The 23,255-nt window shown below is 45.4% G+C and overlaps 1 protein-coding gene across 2 annotated transcripts in view; it reads left to right on the top strand.

Moving 5' to 3' along the window:
* Positions 1–667: 667 nt before the first annotated feature.
* Positions 668–23,255, top strand: part of MTHFSD (methenyltetrahydrofolate synthetase domain containing) — a 142,327-nt gene continuing 119,739 nt past the window's right edge. Inside the window, exon 1 of one of the 2 annotated variants that reach the window (XM_086951515.1) lies at positions 668–717. The gene's annotated coding sequence lies outside the window, so the exon portion shown is untranslated. The remainder of the gene's footprint in view (positions 718–23,255) is intronic. The other variant, XM_086951514.1, reaches the window with a different exon arrangement.

Raw genomic sequence — 23,255 nt, forward strand, 5'->3', positions numbered from 1 at the left:
ACTGGCCGCACACGTGCACGGTTAATTAAACAAGGCACTTGTTTCCTGAGGCGTGAAATAACCAGTGTGTTTGTTGGCATAATCGCTGATATACACCTGTGTTCAAAATTAATTGTTTTATGATTGTACCGATGTTTACAAAAAGGAAAACACTTAAATGAGGACACTGTGACTCACTGCTATGCACATGCTGGGAAACAACTAAATCTGGCACAGAAACACACCGTCTCTTTTACCACAATGACGGTACTGTGCAGTTACTTTCAATACGGTGTGAAATCGCATGAGAATCAATTAATTATTGTGATGAATTATTTGACAGTCCTGTCCTGCCCTCTAGTGGTAAAAAAACTCCAAGCAGAAATTTAGTTTTCATACTATTTTAAATCTACATAAAATCTCCGTAATGCAAATGGTATCTTTATATAAACAAGTTGTAGTTTTCGTTAGTCGATTTCAAGACGACATACATCCCTTGTTTAAAAACCCTAGAAAAACAACGTTTACTTTAATCTGTTATTTTCTTTTTGGCATAGCACAAACTCCACCCAAATGGTCCGTCATACACGAACACACGTTGTATAACAGAGTCACGGATATAAGTAAGATGGCTGCCACTCCTTTGGAACGCACAATTATAATGCATTTAAAGTATGCGTTTCAAAGCAGCGTCGGCCATCTTGTTATCTAATTACTGCAGCCAAATTCAGACACACGGTAAGAACTCGCGAATAATGACATGTATATATTCGGATCCTGGTAATAATAATGATCTTCCTTATAGTGTTCAAAACCACAATTTTTCTGGACCCGGGTTTATAACCTGTGAAGTATGCAACAAGTGCTAACATGAAAATTAGAAGTCAGACAGATGGAGTTCGCTGCCATTCTTATGTGGAGAGGGACAGCCTGTGCTGTGTTTGGTGGCTTTGAGCCCATAAGCACAGACACTGCTTGTATTCTGGTGATGTTTGGATAGAGTTGGTGTGCACTGGTGACATTGAAGTGACAGCTGAAAGTGATGATTATGGGCACTTAAAACACCCAGTTCTGCTGCTTTCACCTGCCACCTGCAATGTATGCCCCCTCCGGACTAGACAACACTGGCATATCAGGGAACTAAGTTGGATTGGGGCTACAATTCGGCCAGGCAGCCCAAAAAGTGGTGGTCCACATTCATTCTCAATACACAGCAGGAGTTAGGATAATGAAGATAATTGATGACAAACTTTTATTACCGTAATAAAAGTATTTTAAAGCCTGTAATTTAAAAGTTGTAGGGCAGTACTGAAATAGGAAATAAGCATTACAATAAAAAAATTATACTTCCGAAGCATATAATTATAAAGTTTTTATCCATACTTTTGCTGTGGATGCTTTGATTAATGTTCACTGGGAGACATGATACGGCACAGACCTAAATGGCCTTTTACACAGTGGCGGCTGCTGCCAATCAAAACTGGTGTGGGAGGGGGGGGTGGAGGGGTGAGGAGGAGAGGTTGGGAAAAAATAAAAAATAAAACACTTACCTGCTTTGCTACCTCAGCCGACTGCTTTGTTCCTCCTGCTCCTCTCATCTCGGAAGTGAATGGTCCTAAAGGCACAGGGTTCCCACCGAATCTAGACCCAGCTCTCTAGCAAGAGACAAGCCTGGACTGGTCTAAGCGGCCTAGTTTGCGGCTCAGAAAGTGTGTGGGAGCCTTTGGGGTTTTCTTCAACCCAGCAGAACAATACAACCGGGTTGGAGAAAAATAAATATGCATCTGTGTTTGGCTAGCCCAAGATGGCCGGGCAAACACACATGCGCACTTATAAGTGCACAGTGCTCCTCCCTGCTATGGCCCGTCCCTCCTTCCTGTCGGACATAAGTAACTCCAGCAGAGCTAAATAAAACAATAATAACAATGTGTTATTATATTTTTATTTATCATCTGCTGGCAGTCAGCCGACGCTCCTCCAGCATCACGGTAGAGCCGCCTCTGCTTTTACACTCAATTTTTTATGATATTCATTTTATGTTTTGCAATACTTAAGAGAGGCTCCCCAATGTTCAAAGACTGGTTAAAGGTACATCTGTGTGTTTTGTTTTACTTGCGGCAAGCATCACGTATATGTTCTGAGAAAGGAATGATAATAATGAGTACATGTAAAAATAAACCAAAAATTGTGTCACTTTCCTCAGATGCAGTTAGATATAGCATGAACTAGGGCCAGAAGCATTGGAGCGCTTTACATGAGCACCAGATAACATTACAGAGGATCATATTATTTTTTTAGGTTCATTTAGATTAAATGATTTGCCCAGAATCTCAGGATGTCCAACTGACTTTGGGACTTGAACCCGGTTTCCCAGTTTCAAAGTAAACCAAGGCCACAATCTGTCCCTGTTGACTGCAGTCATTGTTATATGGCAGACAAAGGAGAAGAGCAGAGACTGATTTATCTCCACTGCTTATATGGAGTGAAGGAGGACAAATATATACGGAGGAGCTCCTTTGCTGGCCCTCATCAAACCCCACCACCTGATGCTCCAGTCCTCTCCCCTCCTACAGTCCCCTGGAAAGTAAGTGCTAATGTCTTCCCATCAGCAGCTCCTTGCAGACTCTGTCATACCTGGAGGGAGGCACACCGTATGCTGTGACAATCAGAGCGGAGCAGCCGCAGCCCATTTTCATTCTTCCTTTGATATTAGCCCGCTGGGCGGACTGTATATGCAATTGGTCATGTTTGTTAGGGCTATAATGACAGCCTTTCAAGCTGTGCACCAGGGGAGAGTCCTTAGTAGACCAAAAACCTGCCCACCAACTGGCCTCAGCCAGAGGCCCCTCGGCCGATGCCCGAATGTCCACCTTGCCAGTCCGAGGCTGTCTGAGACACAGCCTGGGCAGTGGAGAATGGTAGGATGACCTGCATGGTACGTTATGTCATAAAATATTGTTCACTCCTCAGAACACAAGTCTGCATACTAAGACGTGGACATGTTGCTCTTTTATTCACATTTCTAAATTATACCACGTAGTGTGGGAAATGCTTCTTGGCAATGAGAGTCAATTGTCTTGAGTTGTCCAATAAGGGGGGGGGGGGCGTCGTCTGTGTGAAGTTACTTAATAATCATTAGTGTTTATTTTATATCACAGTGTTAAGCCTTTGGTTGCTTCATGGCACTAAAGGACACCTGAAGTGTTTAATTTGCTTCTATAACGCACTACACCACTATTGATAAGTGGACGTAAGCAGGGCTTTAACTGGAATGAAAAGGCTGGTGGGTCTCTCAAAGGGTCGTGGCTGATGTAATTAAGGTCATGGCTTAAAACATATACTGAAAATCTGTGCTTAGCTGGTACTTAGCTGCTTCAGTCATTGCATCCTAATACATGATACAACAAGTAACATTACACCTACAACAAGCCAGGACTATTGGCTTTGTCAATGGTTGTTAGTTACATAAGATAAATAAGCAACAACTATAGCTTCGTTGTATATAATATTGAAAATGCTCCAGTTCTGAAATGATGAGAATGTGAAAGAACTATACCGAGTCTCTGAAGTGACATCAAGGGGAGTGAAGGGTGGTACTGCTGAAGAGTTGAGATTTATTTTCTTCACCGAGGGTGAAGGCAAAAATGCAGAGCCTGATCGAAACCCGTCTCGGCATCTGCTCTGTAGAACTGTTGGTGCTGAGCACCGCAGGACCTGGCCCACTTACAGCCCTGGACGTAAGGTTCCCAGGTGAAATTGCTTTATAGGGTTTTACAATAGTTCATCGGTATGAACCCATTTCATATAGAAAGAGCCACATTGTCCTGACCCCTCTGATTCTATTAATAATTTGGTTAAGGATAAATCTGAAATAGTCTGACCAAACCATCACATGCTTCGATGCTTCTTCCACGTGGGCCCCAGCTTGCTGTTCTGGCATGGCAGGTGCAGTGGCACAGGGGCCTAGAGGTGGGAGAGGCCCACTGCTGTCTGTTTTCGGCTGCTGAGGGCCATTTCCTTGCTCACAATAGGGTTCGTGTTAGCGCCCTTGGGTGAGAGACAGCTAGTCGAGTACTTATTTTTATAACTGTTTTTATTGGCATTTATATTGCAATAGCAGTTACATAACAATAACTCCTACATTTCCCCTTTCTTCTACACCTCACAACACAAGAAATCACAATTTGCAGACTCCCCCACATGGTATAGAACATACACAGTATTAAAAAACCCAGCCTCAGACCTTTTTGACCTCAACTGCCCGTCTTGAGCATTGCCAACTGCTGTGTTAGCACCAAGGGTAGTGACTACAGTCCGACACTATGTTGGCGATGTATCGTGACTTGCTTTTGAGCACTATTCCCTCCAAGCAAACGTAAGTGTGACAACGCTGATTCCCAGGCATCAATGGGCCAATTTGCAATGGACATTAGGTTCCAATAGGCTGACAGCTGTTTCTGGCAATATGGGATATCAGCAATCCAGGCTTCTTTTATTGGGAGAGGGGCTCCTACCCCATTGTGCCGCCTATCTCCATTTAGCCAGCAGTAGTAACATTGTCACACGCTGCTGACTTCCGTCTGGGATGTCCTTTACAAATCCTAACCAGCATACTACGGGACCGGGCCTAATGGAGGTGCAAATAATAGTGCTTGTCGTGTCGCATATCTCAGCCCAGAAGTTAGCTTCCCTAGGACATGTCCACGCCAGATGCAAAAAGGTGGCATCTGGGCACTGACATCTTAAGCAGTGGGAATCCGCTGTTAGTCCGATATTGTGGAGTTGTGCTGGCGTGTGATATGTTTGGTGTATATAGTTGAAATGTATCAGGCTCAGCCTGAAGCTGGTGGATAGTTTACCAGTTGGCCCGCAGCAATGCTGCCATTGAGCCTCGGGTATATTACATTGTAGGTCCCTTGTCCAGGCCACGCGCGCCATCTCAGTGTATGTAGGTGTCTCTGCTTGTGTGAGTCTTGTGATAAGTTTACATGGTGACTCACTAGAATGTACATACTCCAGCGCAGCAGAGGGAGGGGCAGGGAATGTGTTGTGTATCACGCGGCAAGGGCCTTCATTTGATAATAAAGCAGTGCATCCGACATTGTCCGTGGCACTGTTTCAGTGTCCTTGAAGCGGGAGAGAAACTCTCCCCCCTGAAATAGGTCTGCACATTTTTTAATACTGTGTTTTGCTGCGCGCTTGATTGTGCCCTTATCCTGCCATGAGGGGAAAATATGGTTATTCTGTAGCAATATGGATGGCGCATACCGCAGCGGCGGGCCCACCCTCCGCCGAAGTCCATCCCACGCCAGCGCACTCATCCACCGTGCTAAGTACGCCTCCTGAGCGCATAGTGCGTATAGTGCCATATCTGGTGCCCCCAGTCCTCCTCGTGCAGGCGGAATTGTCAGCCGTTCGTAAGACACCCTTGGCTGTCGGCCTGCACACGCCAGCGTTATCATGTTGGATAACAAAAAGGTACAAGAATTTCAGAAGAACCACCATCCTGTCAATAGCTATACGGCCCACGAGGGACAGCAGCAGCTTGTTCCACACTTAGAGTCTCGTTTCTAGCCAGTCCATTGCTCTGCCATAGTTCGCTTTCCACAGTTCTTCCTGGACTCTGCTGAGCCATATACCCAAGCATTTTATAGGTTCAGTTGCCCACTTAAGGGAGTATTCGGTTTCATATGGGCCAGTGGCTTTCGTTAGCGGAAACAAAATTGATTTGGACCACTTCACCAAAACTCCCGAATAGCCACTATAGTCAACCACCTCGCGTATCAATGGTGCTAGAATTGTTTTGGGGTCCCGTGCATAGAATGCCACGTCGTCAGCATACATGGAGACCACCAGACCTTGCATTCTGAAACTGATGCCCCGTTCAGCATGCTGCTGTCTCAATCTGTCTGCCAGTGGCCCCATAGCAAAGGCGAAGAGTAATGGGGATAAGGGTCATCCCTGCCGGGTTCCGCGTGTAATTGTAATTGGTTCTGAGATTTGACCATTTAGCCTAACACGCGCCATGGGGAGAGTGTATACAAGTTGGATTTTGGATACAAAGTGATGACTCAGTCCCAGCCGGTGTAGCAATGGTACTAGATACCACCATTCTAGTGAGTCAAAAGCTTTGGTGGCGTTCAGTAAGGCCACCAGTGCTGGTAGGTCCTCGTGGAGAAGGTGCATGATCGTGAAAATTGTCCGGAGATTGTGTGAGGTGGCGCGTCCGGTGATAAAGCCCGACGGGTCCGGCCGAACGATCAGTGGCAACAGGGGAAGCAGTCGGTTCACCAAGACTTTCGCATATATTTTGGTATAAATGATTATCAAAGACAAGGGGAGGTATGAATCTCATGATTCTTCTGGCTTGTCAGATTTGAGGATTGTGACTATTACCGCCTCTCTTAGCGATGGCGGGAGACAGACCAGCGACAGTGACTCGTGATGCATTTCTACTAGGTGTGTAATAAGAATGGGTGCCTATTCTTTATAAACAGCTCGAGTGAGATCATCTAGTCCAGGGGCCTTGCCCGCCAGTAGACATGCGATGACTTGAGCAATCTCTTCCTGCATAATCGGAGCGTCCACGTAATCTCTATGGCACTGTTCTAGCCATAGGAGATGGATGGAATAAAGAAACTCCAGCAGGACCAGTGAGTCAGTGTCCACCGTTGCAGTGCAAAGGTGGGCATAGTAGTCGGACATGACCTCTGGAAGTTTAGCTAGGTTGGAGACTAATTGGGAGTCCGGCCCTTAAGGTCTGTGACATAAGAAGAAGCTTGTGGTTTTCGTATTTTACCGGCTAGTGTCTTCTCAAGTCTATCAACCTTGCCATATTTTCATGCCTAGGCTTCCCTTCCAAGGAAATGCGCTTCCCTAACAGCCTCCTCCCGGTAAGCAGTTATTTTCTTTCTTCTCTCCGCCAGCCTAGAGGGATCAGGGTCGGCAAAGTAGATCTTTTCCAAGGTTTGTATTTCGGACTCTAGTTTAAATAGTGTGCGGCGAAGCTTTCTAAGCACCCATTATTGCTTAGCGATGCAGCATCCCCGTATTTCCACCTTAAATGACTCCCAAAGTGTGGAGGGCGAATCAACCAACCCTGCATTGTTTGCAAAATAATCTCTGATGGCGCCGCAAATCCCTTCTTTAAATACTACGTCTCATAGCACTATTGGGGGTGTGTGAAGACGTATACGGCATCTGAAGCTAAAGCAGCACCGGGGCATGGTCAGATAAGGCGTGATGGAGGTGTGTGGCCTGTGGGGTACCTGCAAGCGCATCTCTGGAAATGAGCCAGTAATCTAGTTGTGATATTGTATTTTGATAAAGAGGAAAAGCATGTGCTGTCCCGCGTCCACGGGTGCATATGTCGCCATGCGCCTTTGAGCAAATTATCCGATATAAGGGTGTGAGGTGTACTAGCGGAGCATATGCTGGTGTCGTGCTCCTGACTGGTCCATCATGTCCACTAGTGCAACATTAAAGCCCCCCCCCCCAACACAGGGGGCCATGGTTGTTTGTCTGCCTTGTTCCAGACTTTAAAAAAAACCTCAGGATCTTCGGTATTCGTTCTGTTGGTCGCCACAGGCAACCCTGATTACCAGACAGGGGGGCCAAGCGAGATAGACTGGCTTTGCCCCGGAGGGGAAGGGTTTGCCACTGTGTTCAAGTCATTCGACGGGCGAAGTTTCTTGTCCCCCACCTCCAAGCTTCTGTGGTGCATGCAGGTAAAGTAGTATCCTCTCTGTATTTTAAATCCAGTTTGCGCAAAAAAGCTCCACGCAGCAGAGAAACCAGGACTTAGTTATTATCGCTGGTGCGGTTTTCTTCAGTGTGATGCGGAGAGCGAGACCCCGCCCACTTGGTCTTATTGAGGTGTTTGATAAATGTCATCGCCTCTGTGGGGGTCAGAGAAAAAGTGCGCCTTGCCATCATGTAGAACTCGCAGCTTAGCGGGTATAGCTTGGAGTATTGCACTCTGAGCTGCCCGAGTGCCTATTTGACTAGCATAATTTCCCATTGCGCAACCTGCACTGCGAGTGTGAAATCTGGATAAAATGAAAGGCCTGGTGGCGTATCTCCCCACGTTCTCTGGCGCATTGAAGGATGACATCTCGGTCCCGATAATTTAAAAGGCTGGCTATTATTTGCCGAACAGGGGCCTCAGGGGGCGGCCTGGGTCCGAGTGACCTATGAGCTCTCTCCACAAAAAAACAGCGGACAATTCCGCAACAAAGAGTTCACCGCAACAGGTATTCGACATAGCCCTCCATCTTTGAAATGGCTGTTGATTCCAAGATTCCTGTTATGCGGAGATTGTTTCTGCAGGACCGTGATTCTAAATCTTCATTTTTGGCTTTAATCACTTTGAGTACTTTATTTATTAGCATTGTCTGCTGGCTGCTCGCCAGCTAGTCCTCCGTCCCTGCGATCCGTGTTTCCATTGGACTTATGCTCAGGTTTTGGGGGTCAACCCACTGTTTCGCCTAGTCTATTTGGGCCACTAGCAGTTCCAGTTTGGAGTCAATTGTCCTCAAGCTAGTCATGACCTCCATTAAGAGAGAGCTTATATCCTCATCCTGCGCACTGGTGCTTTCTGTTGGTTGCACTCCCTCATCGCAGGGTGGGACCCCCTGTCTGTTGTGACTGCGTTCCTCGAATGCACCATCTTCTGTAAGGCTGTGTGCCTCTCAGCTACTGCACCTACGTGCACGGTTTATTGAGCACCAAGGAGTCAGTCAACTAGCTAAGTCTGGAGCACCTCACAAGAGGCCAGCCAGCAACACAGGTAGAACTGCTAAGGCATTGTGGGACTAGTTTACGGGGGTTAGCCTACCCCAAGGAGCATTTTCCTAGGGCAAAGGAACGGGCATGTGCCTAATGGCTCCTAGGTTTGTTGCTGTCAGCGCAATCCACGCAGGCACATGTGCTGTTCAGTTCAAACAGGGGGTGTGGGGGGCAGCCGCACAAGGGACTCCCCCGATGCGGATTTAGTCCCAGCACCCTAGCCAGCCGCTTCTCCTGCTTTACTCCATACACCGCTGGTGAGCTCACTGTTTTATGAGGTCTTCAGTCGATATGCGGACCGCCTCATCGCCAGCCCCAAGAACCTGCCATTCGGCCGCTACACGGGCAGCCTGAGGGGCCAAGGCCAGGCCTCCTGGCATGCCCCAGCAGCGGGTGTCCATCAGCAGCGGTGGGCCGCACTCAGGAGCAGCGAGTCAGGCAGTCCCAGATGTCAGGTCAGGCCACGCTAACGTGCACAGGCTCCAGCCGGGTTCTTCTTCTCACAGCCTAGTTCTCCGGCCAGGGTCATCCCGGGACCAGCAATCAGGGTGAGGAGGCAGCGGGCAGAGACTGGGAGACCCTCATGTTCCTCGCACCCTCCACACACTATAACACCTAATTTAAATAAGCATAATTTCACTAAACGTCCCACAATTCCACACCACACAGTTCAACGCCGCACATTTCATAAGCACACCACATAATTCCACACCAAACCACACATTTCAAAGACACTACACAATTCCACATCACACCACATACTTCCAATACACACCACATATTTCCACATCTGTAGGAAGCTGTGTTTCTGTTGCAGTAACCCCCCCCCCACACTTTTTGCCAGACTACTTATGCACTTTGACCTGATGTGGCCTGGGTCCCTCCAATCAGGTTCCCAGGGCCTGTGTTCTTTCCCAGAACTGTACTTTGTACACCCAATTGGCACCTCTCTGGCCACATGCCAGTCCCTTCTAAAAGGGACCCTGGGTACCAGGGGCACTGTGGCCAGGTAAGGCCTCTAAGGGCTCCAGCACTTATTGTGCCACCCTTGGAGGCCATGTACCCTTACACACACACCACACATACACTGCCACTGCAGGCTGCATGTTTTGGTGCAGAACAAAGTGAAGAGTTGACATGGCACACATCCCTGTGCCATGCCTATGCGGGGAATGAGATTTTGATACTTTTTCTGATCACTTAGATATCTATCTCATTCATCCAATTTTAGATCGATTATTAACTGTCATTGAGTAAAAGGCAAACTCACATAGGTTAGATCAACCCCATAAACTGACGCAACTCTGAAGAACCACTTACGACTGATAAAGTTTAAAAGTTTAATATAAAATTAATATCAATTGCATATACAATCCTCTCAGGATAAGATTCAACAAGTATACAGGAACTAAAAGGAACATAAATTCCCTAAAGAACCTCAGTCTACAAAAGAATACAATTAAAGTAAATTCCAATATCAGCAGATTAAAAAGCATAGACACAAAGTGGTTCCGTTGCGTCATCTACAAAAAGAGAATAAACAAGTTAATTCTGTCCCTACTCTATACTAGGTGACATCCCTACTTCGCAAGTTCCTTACCTAAAAAAGGTGTCAGCAGTTTGACTTCCAAAGAAGTTCAAACTCTCTGAGCCTCTAATGGTAACTTATTGAGAAACAGTACCCTCTCTGCCTACCCATCCGCTCTCTAAGGGTCCTCGGCCTACTGCTCTCTAGCGCTCTGTTCTCTCTCTGCGCTCTGAGCTCTTCGCTTTGTCTTCAGGCCATCTACCCTGAGCTAACTTCTCCCCGGGGTGCTGTCCCTAAATACACAATCACAGTATGGGTGGAACGCCCCTTGACGCCCACCACGTATACATTTCACGTGATCTCATTCTGGGTTTTTCCATAGCTTCATCTCTTCGCGTCGTCCGTTAAGTTGACCTTGCTTCTTAGGCACCATCTTCGTCTTCTTGCTGGTGACTTCATTGACATTCCAATTGACACTTTCGGAGCAAAGTCTATCACTTCTACAGAGTTTCATTCTTTACGATTGTATTCGTAACCTCATTTGGTCCTGTGAACGGTCATTTCTAAACAAGACCCAAATTCCAAGCGTCTCTTATCTCACTTAGGCCATAAACTTCGTTCAGCATTGTCACTTTAAATCTAGCAAGACCTTTGACTCTTGTCTCACACGTACAGATCAAGGCTACCCACGGTTCCTGTGAGCCCACTAAATTACATACAGCGGACTACTCTCCTGCGAACTCTTGGTCAGTTAGGTTAAAATCACACATGACTAAACCTTTCTAACATTCCTACAAACCCTTCTACACAGTATAACCTTTAACATACATTTATATATAATTGAATTTAGCAAAGCAATGATTATGCGCGAATGCATTCTACATAGAATACAACATTATATTCTTATGCTTACATCGTGCTATACATACTTTGCACATTTCTTCGCTTTATATTTCGTCTTCTTTCTCCGCTTAATAATTACACACGTATATTCAGTTTTGCACATTCTACTGTTCTTAAGCATTTCTATACATTTCTATATTAGCCCACTATGTATACGAGCCTTCTAATTCTAATACACTTTATAGAATAGATACAGATACATTTCCTATTACATTGGTTACATCGGCTACCTTTACGCTACAAGTGGTAACTTCACGTTATAGATTCTACGTTTGCGTTATATGCTTGTGAATATGGTACATACATACTTTTTATTCAAATTGCGCTCTCTCAGTTCCCCCCTTTGATGACCTCTAGGAGTCATCACTAAATGCAATTTGAATAACACCTTACACAGAACTAGTTACAAGATTCCCTCTTTTTATCGTTTCGAGAGCTCTTAAACTTTTATACTGTTGATCTTGTAAAGCAGCTAATCTCCTTTCTTGCTCTCTCATGGACCTTTGTAATTGGGTTGACCTATACCATTTGTACAGTCTCACTAAACCCAACAATGTGATTATGCAAATTAATATTATTAAAACAGGTTTCAATATGTACCAAATAACGCTTTTACCAAGATTGGCAAACCAACTACCAACCTTTCCTACTCCATGACCTACTTTCTCCCAAACATTTACTTTTGTTAAATCTTCGATTTCTTTATGTATCTCTGTAATGTTCCGTATGACTTTCTCAAGTGGTTTTGAATTATCTGGAATGTAAGTACAACATTCCTGGACCTTCAAAGCCTTGCAAACTCCGCCCTCTTTCGCTAGCAATACATCTAAAGCAAGACGGTTCTGAAGAACCATTGCCCTAATCGACTGCATCTCTCCTTCTACTAACATTAATGACCTTGCAGTACTTGCAGACAATCTATCTACAACTGTAGCTAGTCTCCTGATTTTAACATCATTAAGTATTAAACCTAAAAGAGGAAACATTGCTCCAAATATGTCTCCAACTACTTCAGCATCACCTACTTCCCTTTTCGTTCTTGTCGAAGCCTTTCCTTCTATGATCTCTAAATCCTTTGCATGATATATTTTGGGGAAGACAATTGCCAAATAACACGAACCATACCAATTGTCGGGCAGTTTTACATAGGCATTTCTTCCACACACAAAATATACATTAGGAATCGCTTGCATCCCTTTCATAAAATCTTTCGTATAGTACTCCAACCTAAAAGAATGTTCGCAATTAACTTCACCTACAAATACACTCTCATAATATGTCTTGCTTCGAGTTAAACATAACTTTCCTTTCTGCGTTCTATCCAAAGCTATTGGACCATTGCTACCCTTCTTTTTGTGTGCTTTTTCTTCTTCGGTCCAGTCTGTTTTCCACTGTCCTGACATTTTTAGAATCTTCTGCCTTCTGTATCGGTCATCTACTTGTCCTATGAACCTTTTCTCTACCTCTGACACTTTGCAAGTCAGATTATTTCTGCGTGCATATGAAGTATCTAATGTATCCCAAGGAAGAAAGAACTTTGTTAATCTGTCTTCCTTTTTATAATAGTCCCACTTATTCATTTGTTTATAATTCGGGACTTCAGGCAGTACCGAATCATAATTTGAAAAGTAGTACTCAAACCCTTCTCTACCATAAAATATACTAAGCAATAAACTACATGTTATCCCATATGTCAGTGGGAGATGATGATATCTGATGCCTTCATCTACGGAAGCCGGCAATTGCATACAAACATAACAATTTTTGGCCTCCATGGCATCAATATACTCATACAATAGCTTGGCATATGCGTTTGATCTAAAATTTCCCTGCGACTCATCTACGTGTAACCTACGAGCTTCATCTGCCAGTAACGCCTTTTCACGGATTATATTGCTCTCCTCCTTCTTCCCAACAAGAGCAGATTTCAAAGTCGTTACAGGCTTTACATCTGTGGCTTCTTTTTCACTTGCATGTCCTACCATGTACGATGTGGTAACTACTGTAATAATAAGAAAAATTACTACTGCTATTAGTGTACCTATTATACATTTAGCTTTTCTGTTTGGGTTGCCATTCTCCATGTTATCAAACAATGCAACTCTTTTTTTTTTTTTCGAGGAAAAGTTTTCTTCTTCAGATCCTTGTTGGCTTTATTTGATCTCTCAGTTTGTAAAGCGCTCTTAATCAACAAAAAGTCTCTTTTTCACAACAATGTCTTTTTATCTTCAGCAATAGACAACCCTAACCCTTCTCCGTCCTCTAAATGTAATCCCTAATTTTATTCTTCTTTCCACTCGGCGCTAGGTTATCTTCTTCTTTATCTCTTAACTATAAAAGTCTTTATGCATCTACAATGATTCTCGTACCTGCAGCTCTAATAACATGTTCCAATAGTTCTAAACGAATGACTTTTTCTTTTTGTTCTGGTATTTGATGACCAAAAGTCGGAAACTCTAATCGATTCAGTACTAGATCTTTGATCCGACTCAGGTAAGGGGGTATGGGAAGTGTGAAAGTCAGTAACCCCTCAGTCTCGATTCCAGGCGTCAACATCCATATCTCCACTGCCACAAATGGATCGAGATTGATCACTTGCACTTCTCTCACTCTCCCAGATCCCTGTCCCCAAGACATCTGCTAGATAAGTCCATTCTGGGGTGGCGTACCTTCTGCAGGGCACACGTACCCTTCTTGATCTTCTCGGACTCTCAGAGCCTGAATCCGTAGTTTCTTCTTCTTGATCCGACTCTTCAGAGATCGGGACAAGGGTTCTCTCTTGATTTGCTTTTAAGCTTGGCCTTCTCCTTCTCTCCGGCCAACTAGCTTCGTCACTCCTTGTCCTCCCGCTCCTTGTTCTTGGACTCGTCTCTTGATCACTCACAGCTTGTTCGGTATCTGACTCAAACTCCCAGGTACTCTCTTCTTCTGAGACGACTTCGGTCTCACTGGTGTCCTGACCGTCGTCAGCCTGCTCCGACACAGGCTCAGCCTCTTCAATCACCTCTACAGCTTGGCTTTCCCCCTCTGTGGCTTCTCCGCTTTCCGCTGGATTCTCATCCGAGAGAGGAGCTGTTTCTTCTAGAGGTGTTGGCACTCTTCGGGTGTGTGAGGCGTGTATCCAGTTGGGCAAGCCTCCACACTTTACTGCAGTGTTCGTAACTAGTATGACTTGGAACGGTCCTCTCCAGCGCACGTCTAGACAGTTCTTCCTGACATGCTTCTTCACCAGGACCCAGTCCCCTGGACACAAGTCATGGCACAAGTCTTGTGCTGATGGAACCTCTGCAGCCTGGACCTGGAGGGACACAGAATGAATGGCATCAGATAGTCCCTTGCAGTAGTCCAAGATCAAATCGTCTGTGATGTTCAACAACGCTGCAGTCAGAACCGATGGCAATCTCATAGCTCTTCCCATTAGCACCTCGTGTGGAGAGAGACCTGTTCTTTTATCTGGTGTGCTACGTATGCTCATAAGAACCAATGGAAGTGCATCAGGCCAACTCAGAGATGTCGATGAACAAACTTTGGCGAGTCTGGATTTTATTGTGCTGTTGATTTGTTCTACAATCCCCGAAGCTTCTGGTCGATAACTACAGTGGAGCTTTTGGTCGATACTTAAGGCGGAACACAGCATCTTCACTATTTCGCTGTTGAAATGAGTTCCTCTGTCCGATTCCAAAGAAGATGGCACCCCAAACCTCGGTATCAACTCTCTAAGCAACAATTTTGCTACTGTAAGTGTATCGCACCTACGTGTCGGGTAAGCTTCAACCCATCTAGAAAATATACAGACAATCACTAAGACATATCTGAGTCGATTGCACTTGGGCATTTCAATAAAATCCAGCTGCATCCTATTGAAAGGCCCCCCAGACCTCCCTATGTGACTCAATGTGACTGGTGTTCTCTTTCCTACGTTTAGTTGCTGACAGATCGTACAACGCTGACATACTGCTTCTGCCGCTACTCTAAACTTCGGATTGTACCACGTCTGTCTGAATACTCTCACCATGGCATCTCTACCTATGTGTGCTGATCCATGCAATTTCCTTGCCATTGGACTAACAAGTTCGTTTGGTAAAACTGCTCTCCCATCTGCAGAAATCCAAAAATTCATTTCACTTTTAGTACATCCAGCTGTTTCCCAGCCCTTTTTCTCATCCTCTGGTGCATTTTCCTGGACACACTTCAATTCGTCCCACGTATCTACAGTATCTAACAACATAGTCAAATCAGTTCTTTCCTGTATTCCCCCCACTTCTACATTGGTGTGAGAATAACCTTGTTCTGCACAATAACGTGCAACTTCGTCGGCATATCTGTTGCCTTGCGACACAAAGTCGGTATTCTTCGAGTGCGCGGCGCATTTGACAACCGCTATGGCTGTCGGACCTTGCAATGCCTCTAACAATAATCTCACGAATTCTCCATTCCTAATTGGAGAACCCGAGGAGGTCATGTAACCTCTTTGAGACCATAACTGCCCGTAATCGTGAACTACCCCGAAACCATACTGGCTATCGGTGTATATGGTGACTCGAATTTTGTTACCTGCTAAACAGGCACGGGTCAAAGCAATGATTTCAGCTACCTGAGCGGAATGTACTCCTTCCAGGCAGGCGGCTTCCACCACTCCGGTGATTGTACAAACTGCATATGCTGCTCTCAGCTGACCGATATCGTCTCTTACGCATGAACCATCAACAAAGAATATTTCATCGGGGTCAGTCAATGGCTCATCCACGATATCTGGTCTCGGTTTGGTGCATAGTTCAGTCACATCAAGGCAGTCATGATCTGTACAAATTTCATCATCATTATCATTTGGAAGTGGCATCAAAGTAGCAGGATTCAAGACAGAGCATCTCTTTAGGGTCACATTCTCAGCAGCCAATATGACTTGCTCATAGCGTGTGAGCCTGCTATTCGTCAAATGCTGAGTCTTGGTCCTGGTCATTAACAATTCCACAGAATGCGGTACGTACACCACTAACTGATGTCCCATTACCACATTTTCGCACCTTTCAATGCTGACACCCGTTGCAGCAACGGATTTGAGACATCCGGGCAACGCTGCGGCTACTGGGTCTAATGTAGCCGAAAAGTAAGCAACTGGCCTACGCGCATTGCCGTGTATCTGGGCCAAAACTGCTAAAGCGCAACCTTCTCTTTCGCAGCAGTAAAGCAAAAATGGTTTTTCGTAATCAGGCATTCCCAAAGCCGGGGCACGACACAAGTCCTCCCTCAGCTGCAAAAATGCCATCAAACAATCTTTGTCCCATGGTACCGGATCACTCACTCCTTTGTGCGTCAGTTGTAGTAAAGGTTTTGCCTTCAGTGAAAAGTTGGCTATCCACTGCCGACAATAACCAACCATGCCTAGAAACATCCTGACTTCTCTTTGTGTTTTAGGCGCGTTCATTTTCATGATTGCCTCTATCCTGTCTGGAGACACCTTCCGTTTTCCCTTTTCAATCCTATGGCCCAAGTATTGCACTTCGGTCTGACAATACTGCAATTTACTTGGAGACACCTTGTGTCCATTCTCGGCCAAGTGATTCAGTAAGGTAATGGTGTCTACCTTGCAAGCTTCCTCAGTTTCTGACGCCACTAGGAGGTCGTCTATGTACTGGACTAGAACCGAGTTCTTGGGCAGTACTAGACTTTCAAGATTTTTCTTCAGCAGCTGGTTAAAAATCGATGGGCTTTCTGTATACCCCTGGGGAATACGACACCATGTTAAAACGCGATTTTCCAGCTTAAAAGCGAACAGATACTGGCTCTCCTCATCTAAAGGAATCGAAAAGAAAGCCTGACACAAATCTATCACTGTGAACCATTCAGCTTGGAACGGTATCTGAAACAATATCACTGATGGATTCGGTACCACTGGACAACATGAAACAACGATATTATTAATCTTTCGAAGATCCTGCACTATTCTGTATTTCCCACTAGGCTTCTGCAAACCCATAATCGGGGAGTTACATGGACTTCCCACGATCTCCTTCAGTATTCCCTGTCTAATCATGAATTCAATCACAGGTTTTATTCCTGCTATTGTCTCCGGTGTCAACTTATATTGTGGTGTTCTTGGATACTCAGCATTGGGTTTTACCATGATCTTTACCGGCTCTACCCCTTTAATCAGTCCTATTTCCTCTCCAGTAAAATCCCACACCTCAGCTGACACTGTCTCCTTCAAGTCCTGTGGAAGCTCCTCCACCGTTAGGGTAGGATATAATTCCACGCATTCCTGCGAGTTCACAACCTTAAAATCGGCATCATCATCGTTAGTCTGCACTTCTACTCCTTCAGGTGTGCAATATATGGTGCAATTTAGTTTACACAACAGATCTCTTCCTAACAGACACACAGGGCTAGAATCACAGATCACAAACTGATGTTCATCACTGTAATTTCCTATCTTCACTGACACTGGTTCAGTCAGTGGATTCGTCATTCTCCTGTTTGCGACTCCTACCACCTGAATCGTCTCTCCCGACATTGGCAAACCTGGGACTACCGCTGATCTCAAAGTGGATCGAGTGGCCCCCGTGTCTACCAAAAAGGTCGTAGGACATCCAGCCACCTCAGCTTCTACGTATGGTCCTCTCTGGTCTACCTCCAGGGCTGCTCCTAGAGTACAGTCTTCTTCCCTATTCACTCGTTGTCCCGTAAGAGGATCAACGTAGTAGCATTCTTCTCCTCCTATGAACAGTGGCAGTTGTCTATAGGTTTTTCCTCCATTTGTAATGCGAGGCGGTTGAGGGAACGGGGCTCGAGGAGTCTGAGTCCCCCCTTTGATAAACTTTCCCTTCGGGACTGCTGTTCCCTTTACCATGCTGGTTTGAACCTCATCCTCCTCCTGTTCTAATTCCCCCGTCTCGACATTATAGGGACACTCGCGTCTCCAATGTCCTACCTCGTTACACTGATGGCACCTCGTTGTCTTTTTCAGTGTTGCGCTATCTACCCTCGGTCTTGGTTTTTCTTCCTCATCTCTGCTTTGATTATTCTGTTTCTTTCCTGGGGTTCCTGTTCCCTGTTGCCGCTGTCCACCCTTTCCAGCTGACTGCATCTGCACCAACATCAGCTTTTCCTTAAGTTTCTTTGCCTTTGAATCTATTTCATCGCTACAGTACCTCGCATACCTCAGAATCTCGTCTAAAGGTTTGTTCTGCCAACAAATCAAATGCTGTTGAATCATTAAGCTTATGTCTGGTCTCAATCCTAGGACAAACTTCGACACAAACTGTCCAATGTCTTTAGGATCCATTACGTCCAATCCACTGTACTGTTTGAATGCTTTCAGCAATCTCTCATAGAACTCGTGAACAGTCTCTTTGGGTTCCTGAGTTGTTCGATCTATCTTAACCCAGTCTATGTCCTGCAACGGCACCTTCTCTTTTAACCATGCAATTACCCTCTCGTACTTTTCCATGACTCTCTCTGATGGACCATTCGTCTGGGCATCCCTCGCGGGTTCACAAATGGGCCATTCAACACTAAGTTTACATGCCGTCCACAAATCTCCGGGCACTACTATGTCAAACAGGGTGTTCAAGTCGACCCACAGCACCTTAGAGATCTTCACGAACCTCTCTACCTGTTTGTACCACTCAACGGGGTTTTCCCTCAACTTTGGAAAAGAATTTGTAAATGCCGCTAAATCCCCCCTACTCCAGGGCACATGCACGTAGCTTCCGTTCGCGATTTCTCGCAAAGGGAAAGCTTCCATTCGCATTAGCTCTCCATCTCGGGACCTCGCAAGTGTACTCCTTCTGACGGATCCCCTCTTAGACCATCTTTCCTCCCATTTATCCAAATCCCTCCATACTCTGATACTCAGGATCAGTTCCTTTATGTGTACTTTCAGCCCAATCGTCCTACGATCATCCAGATCTTGATCCGTGCAATTTAGCCTATGGTTGCCCTGTAAAGCTTTAGTTCGTGACATGTCTATCATATACTTGTCTGCCAACTCAGATAATTTCTCATGAACTGACCTCGCTTTCCGGGTAACATCCTTAGACATAAACAGTATTTCATCATGATCATACAGCTCTATCCTTTCCATTGGCAATGTGCCGTCTATTATTTCATCCAAGTGATTTTAAACTCATTACATCGAGCCGTTTTGCCTTTATCTCAGCTTTCAGTACCTCTGTCCTAGGTGGTTCGCTTACATCCCTCTCACCCCCACTATGAGCCCTACGTCTCGGTGCAGGTGAGTTATGAGGCGTCCTTCTTGTTTCTCTTTGTTCCCACCTCTCTAGATCCCAAGCTTTCCCATCTTCCCTTGGGGTATGGTGGAACAATGATCTATTCCCCATCACTACATTCTGTCTTTTCGGCTCGGTCTCTCTAGATGCGAGATAGGATCTTCCATTCTGTTCTACATCACTGCAACTTCCTTGCTGTCTGGTGTCACTCAATAGACGATAAGGTCCTTCACGATCCTCCATGTTCCCGCGATCCCGTCCGTGATCACTGGATGTATGGCGAGACCTTTCGCGACTCTCTATATTCTCGTGACTCCAATGTCGCACATTTTCTCCCGGGGCATGGCGAGTGCACCTGAAACTATCTCGGTACTCCTGCGTCTTTCGTTCTCCCTCACTAAGGATGACGCGAGGCACTCCCCCACACCCTGCACTCCTGTCGTCGCACATTTGTCTATTGCCACTGCTGGTATGGCAAGTATCTCCCTTGCTTCCTTGACTCCCTCTCTCCCATTCTGGGCTGCTTTCGCCAGCTCCGCAGTGAGAGAGGATCCTGTTATCCTGATCTCTCCATTCTGCTTCTGTTTCTAACTTTTTATTCTGAGTCTCCTCGGCAGCATCCCATTCTCTCAAATACTCCCTTAATTCCTTAAAGGATTTCGGTTTCGGTCCCCTCAGATCCATCTGTCCTCTCTCCCTCTGTTCTGTCCAGGGACCCGGTGCTGAATCCAATGGGGTACTCCGACTCCTTGGTCCTAGCAACTGTCTTTGGGAATTGATCGTATTATTCCTACTTTCCATCTCTGCCCTTTCCCTGTCCCATCGTGCCTGTTCCTCCTGCTGGACTCCCTCTGGGTTGTAGATTGACACTATAGGACCTATGGTAACAGGTACTTGTAGAGCATCTGGCAATTGATACGACCTTGCATGCTGTGTTTCTGGCACCTTCTGGACCACGAATCTTCCTACTACTCTCTGTACGGGACTAGATTGAGGTACTTCCTCACCTTTCTTGGGATCCCACTCTGATACTGGGAGCGGTTTATATTCCCCCCATCTAGCTCCGTCCCCTTGCTGTAGTTCGGGACTTTCGGCTTCTCTGTTGTACGGAGGTGGTCTATCTAATAATAGCCTCTCTATCAGATCCTCGTCCGGCTCGCTATCCTCATCTTCTTCTAGAGGTTTCTTTTCTCCCGTAACCTCTAGCATTGGGTACAATTTGTCTGCTTCTATCTTCTGCACCCTCCACTTTTTAGCTTCTTCATCCCATTTAGCATCCTGCACTGCTTTTACCGATCGTCTCACTCTTTCTTGGCGTCTATTCGAGCTCTTTTCGTGTGCCGTTCTAAACCATGCACTAAGGGCTTCGAACTGTGTTGGCCTCGGTAGAGGTCTCGCTGCGAGCATTACTGCTTTCAGTTGGTTCAATACTTCTAGCTTAAACGTCCTGTATCTCGGAAACGTCAGTTCCTTATTCCCTTCTGTTAGCTTATTCCACTCAGAGATCCATAGTATCGAGTGTAAGCCTACATTCACTGCCATATGGTAAGCTGGTGTGCCCTCTGGTGGAGCTTCTTCTCCTGCATACAAGTTTCCTCTATCTCTCTTAAAGATCGCCCTTAAACGTTTAAAACACTTCATTTTCGATAATCTACGATTTTCCTTTTTCTCTTCCTTGTTTACGTCCCGATGACAAACCACCAATCCCTACGCGGCTCTCGCTGACCAGCCAATCTCAGCGCGACTCTACACTGACTGACCAATCTCAGCGCGGCTCTACGCTGACGTCACTCGTCCCCTCTGCAGCAGTTTCCCTCCTTTCTCAACTCGTCTCACGATCTTGCATGCGTTTTCATTCATACGCCGAAAAATGACTACTTCCGTCCAAGCGATCACTTTTCTTGACTGTACGTCCACAGTCTAACTGTAATTGTCACCTCAACTGACGAGACGTCTTTCCTCTCACGGTCAGACGCTCGCCTTAACTGATAGGTTACTTACACACAGTAAACGTCCGACCAGCGTCCGTTACTCATACACTCGCTCTGTCACTCCCCCAATCATCGGTCCTTCGGGCGATCAATGGTACCTCATGACCCCCTTTCAATGGTAGACAATTACTCTGGGTGTTCGATACACCCGAACCACTTAAGCCCTTCTCTGGATCTTAAGATTTTATCCGGTTGCGCGCGCTCACAACCTTCCCTCAATCACACTACAGGCATTCGACTCCGCTTGACATTACAACACAGGTACAACACAAAACACCGCAATCTGGCAATGCATGACCCTTATACTCACTCTCGACCGACTCTGCTGCTTTTCTCTCGACGCACCGTCAGCACCTTCTTCGGCAGGGATTCTTCTTCTGGTCGCCGATGACTAGGGACCTTGGGGTAATCTAAACCTGACCTAGGTTGCCTTCCTCAAGAAGAAAACCATCTATCTCTGCTACCAACTGCGGGGAATGAGATTTTGATACTTTTTCTGATCACTTAGATATCTATCTCATTCATCCAATTTTGGATCGATTATTAACTGTCATTGAGTAAAAGGCAAACTCACATAGGTTAGATCAACTCCATAAACTGACGCAACTCTGAAGAACCACTTACGACTGATAAAGTTTAAAAGTTTAATATAAAATTAATATCAATTGCATATACAATCCTCTCAGGATAAGATTCAACAAGTATACAGGAACTAAAAGGAACATAAATTCCCTAAAGAACCTCAGTCTACAAAAGAATACAATTAAAGTCAATTCCAATATCAGCAGATTAAAAAGCATAGACACAAAGTGGTTCCGTTGCGTCATCTACAAAAAGAGAATAAACAAGTTAATTCTGTCCCTACTCTATACTAGGTGACATCCCTACTTCGCAAGTTCCTTACCTAAAAAAGGTGTCAGCAGTTTGACTTCCAAAGAAGTTCAAACTCTCTGAGCCTCTAATGGTAACTTATTGAGAAACAGTACCCTCTCTGCCTACCCATCCGCTCTCTAAGGGTCCTCGGCCTACTGCTCTCTAGCGCTCTGTTCTCTCTCTGCGCTCTGAGCTCTTCGCTACCCTGAGCTAACTTCTCCCCGGGGTGCTGTCCCTAAATACACAATCACAGTATGGGTGGAACGCCCCTTGACGCCCACCACGTATACATTTCACGTGATCTCATTCTGGGTTTTTCCATAGCTTCATCTCTTCGCGTCGTCCGTTAAGTTGACCTTGCTTCTTAGGCACCATCTTCGTCTTCTTGCTGGTGACTTCATTGACATTCCAATTGACACTTTCGGAGCAAAGTCTATCACTTCTACAGAGTTTCATTCTTTACGATTGTATTCGTAACCTCATTTGGTCCTGTGAACGGTCATTTCTAAACAAGACCCAAATTCCAAGCGTCTCTTATCTCACTTAGGCCATAAACTTCGTTCAGCATTGTCACTTTAAATCTAGCAAGACCTTTGACTCTTGTCTCACACGTACAGATCAAGGCTACCCACGGTTCCTGTGAGCCCACTAAATTACATACAGCGGACTACTCTCCTGCGAACTCTTGGTCAGTTAGGTTAAAATCACACATGACCAAACCTTTCTAACATTCCTACAAACCCTTCTACACAGTATAACCTTTAACATACATTTATATATAATTGAATTTAGCAAAGCAATGATTATGCGCGAATGCATTCTACATAGAATACAACATTATATTCTTATGCTTACATCGTGCTATACATACTTTGCACATTTCTTCGCTTTATATTTCGTCTTCTTTCTCCGCTTAATAATTACACACGTATATTCAGTTTTGCACATTCTACTGTTCTTAAGCAT

The sequence above is a fragment of the Lissotriton vulgaris genome, unplaced genomic scaffold (genome assembly GCF_964263255.1).
Source record: "Lissotriton vulgaris unplaced genomic scaffold, aLisVul1.2 SCAFFOLD_4168, whole genome shotgun sequence".
Lineage (NCBI taxonomy): Eukaryota > Metazoa > Chordata > Amphibia > Caudata > Salamandridae > Lissotriton > Lissotriton vulgaris.